Genomic DNA, 3521 nt, shown 5'->3' on the forward strand with positions numbered 1-3521 from the left:
AGTCGCCCCGGGGCAAATCCGGCGGTATTACAGGCAAATCGGCAGTATATAGAATGGGGGGGCGAGTGTGTTTTGGGGCGAGTTTTTTTTTAATGTGTCATTTGTTTTCCGAGGCGCACTTGTCCGCCCAGGCCAATACTTATGGAATACTTTCATTGCCGTAAGCAAGGAAATACTTCGTTTTGTTGTTACTTTTGGGTTTTATGTATTTATTAAGTAGCCGTGTAATAAGCGGGATAATGGTGGTTATTCGCCCGGAAGGGCTTTAAATCTCAATAATACCTCCCCATGCATTATCCCTTGCATACTTTTGCGAGCGAAGACCGCTTCGTGTTGTTTCGGCTGTGGCCGTCGGCGTTCGGTTGTGCTGACGGTAAACGGTGCGAAGGTGTTTCCCCGTCCGGTGTGGTCGTAATGTGGCGAGTACAATTAATTATGTTGCGAGGTGGAAAATGTCTGGTGAGCAATGAGAAGTACCCTACACCACCCGTAAATTCAGCGCGCACGTTGTGGCTGGTGTTGTGGTGACATTACATTTGTAGTTGTTGTGTTTACTCGAAATCAATGCTGTGGGTATGGCGTCAGCGGCGAGAGGTTGAAATGCATGGAGTGGGTGTGGCGTCAGCGGCGGAAGTAGCTTTCTCCTTTATATAGAGGATTGATATCACAATGTGTCTTTGGGCAGTTCACAAATTGTCCACCAGGTGGTGCCTTTGTTCATGTTTTAATCACCACATCAGTTAGTTGAACTGCCTTATTACATTTAGGACTAAGGAAACATGTGTTACATGTATAATAAATAATAATAAACTTTATTTATATAGCACCTTTTAAAACAATGTTACAAAGTGCTTAACAACATAAAATCAAACAGTGAATCAAAGATCATAGACAATTACAACAGTAAAAATAACACATAACAACAGTATCAGTGAGTATAGATGCACCACATTTCTGCTGTTTAGGAGGTTAAGATCTATTGTGTATACACAGTAGATGACAATTTTGAAGACACAGCTTATATATAGATTCTAATATGATATGATGCTTCTGATGGTACTCCTTTTTATAATGTGAAGAAAGAGCTGTTGTAATTACATTAAAGTCCAACCATAAATTGACTGGACAAATATCAGGTAATTAGAAGAATATATGGTGGACAGATTACATGGACTATTTTAAAACGATATAAGTAGGGCGGTGTTGATAAGCTATGTGTAGGCCTACACTAAAACTAGCAAGTCATTGTGAAACAGGATGAGTGTTGTCAAAGTAAACTCAGGCTTTGTGTAATTTAAATTGCATCCGATTACCGGTTAGCGTTTCATTGGACGCAATATGGCAGATATCAAGGTAATATTGAAGGCAATATGGCAGAGATCCTGTATCAAGGGAATATTGGTCGCAATATGGCAGAGATAAAGGTAATATTAAAGGCAATATGGCAGAGATAAAGAGGATATTAAAGGCAATAGGACTATGTCACAACTGGGTGGTGGTGGGTCAGTCCTGGTACAGCAAGTTCAAAGTTAAAATAAAAATACAGCCTACTATTAACATAATTGGGGAATGCTGGAATATTCCTGGGAAACTGGAACTTGTGTTGACCATAGTTGTCCCCCAGGGGTCTATACTAAATACACTACACTAAATATCTTCGCCCCCGAATAAGGTCGAGGTCTTATCATTGCTGTTACCGTTAGACTCATCTCGAACCCCACAGGGTTCAGTAAAGGTCAGTCTGTCTGTCTGTGGCCTCTTATTACTATGACTAACAAATTAGATGTAATCTTTAAATGTACCGTACCAGGGCTGACTCACTACCCTGTTGTCTCTTAATCAGTTTGCTCATGTCTCTAATATCTCCTTCACTATCAATCACATGCAATTAAGAATAATCAAAGCCAGTGTTGTCGTGGCAACCCCTGCAGGTGATGAGAAGCGAGGATTACGGTTTTTAAAAGCAAAGGCTTCACACCCCAACCCGACACCCTTGATGCCGTCTGCCTCTTATAGCATCTGAATGGTCTCACAGACACACTTCAAATCAGTCCAAACCAGGTGGTCTGTCTGATTCCCCCCCCCCCCTTTTTTTCTTTTGAACCAACACTACCCATGTGGGCTGTTGAGTGGAAAAGACCCCCTCAAAAATAGCCCACTTATAAGCTCTTCATTATGTAACAGGATACTGGATCTGAATGGAGGATTATGACATTCTGCAGAAAACCTGTATACTTAAAACAGTATACAATGTTTGCTTTGTAAAATAAACAATCACACTGACATCGTCCAGCAGAAGAAGTTGTTTACGGTTTTATGAACTAGAAAAGTGTGCGCCTCAGAATGCAGATCTCTGCCTGGTAGTTGCCTACCCAGGGCGTGTGTAGAGAGAGATACCCCCCATAATATGTTTTTAACCTATGATGACTTTTAAGTAAACATCAAAACTGAACATTTTGTTCTGCTCTGAGGAATTTCAGAAGCAGGTTGTTTTACGCCATGAGACACTAGTGACCCACAGCCAGGCAATGTAAGGTTCATATTGATTTGTGTTGATAGTACTGAGGAAGGGTAGTTTTAAAAACTTTAACGAGGCAGGGTTTTTTCCCCCGTAGTCTGTTAAAGTAACTATGCAGTGTACCCGTTTATCAAACTTGACGGCTGATGCTAATGTCACGAAAACAATTCTAAAATCTAGTGTTTTCTGAGGAGAGCAATTGTGACAATAAATGAGTTCATATAGCATTTCTCTTGCTAGTTCTACTGAAACTGCAACTCTGTGAACCCCTCTTTGCAGAAGTTATTGAAATATTTAAAGTCCTGCTTAATATTAGGCCTATATAAGCAGTGTCATGAAGCATCAGGGCATTAATTGACATGTCGTGATGCATTGTGAGCTTGGAGATCTCTTGTCAGTTGTTCTTATCAATGGACAAAACCTAACTCACTTTTGACAATATATAAAGTCACTATACCAACTTTGATGAGGTAGTATTGCTTTGTTTGAATAATACAAGACATCTTCATTTCCTGAAAAATTAACATTTTGGAGTTAACTGGTTTCTTACCGACAGCAGAGATATAGTTTAAGTGCGCGCACACACACACACACACACACACACACTGTAAGATAAGAGCGTCTGATACATGTCTAAACTGTAAATTCGATTGTAATTTTTTTTGTATCCATTTTAATAAAATAAATATTAGCTGACCTACAAGTTCAGTGTGAGCTTGTAGATTTGCCATTTGTGTGATTTTGTTTTGCATTGATTCGTTACAATAAAATCACTAATCGAATAAGTAATCGATAGAATAATTGCTACGAAGATAATTGATAGTTGCAGGCTTTTTAGCAATGGCATTTTTGTAGGGTGCCAATGTGTAACACTTTTTCACCAAAGCATAAATTATAAACTTTAGTTTTCCCCGAAAGATCGAGGTCAGCTACAAACTCAGTTTTTTTTATTTGGTCTCAAAAGCTTAAAAAAAGAAAACGGTTAAGGATGAAGGGAGACCAA

This window comes from Gymnoscopelus braueri, assembly GCF_963280865.1.
Source record: "Gymnoscopelus braueri genome assembly, chromosome: 3".
Taxonomy (NCBI): Eukaryota; Metazoa; Chordata; class Actinopteri; order Myctophiformes; family Myctophidae; genus Gymnoscopelus; species Gymnoscopelus braueri.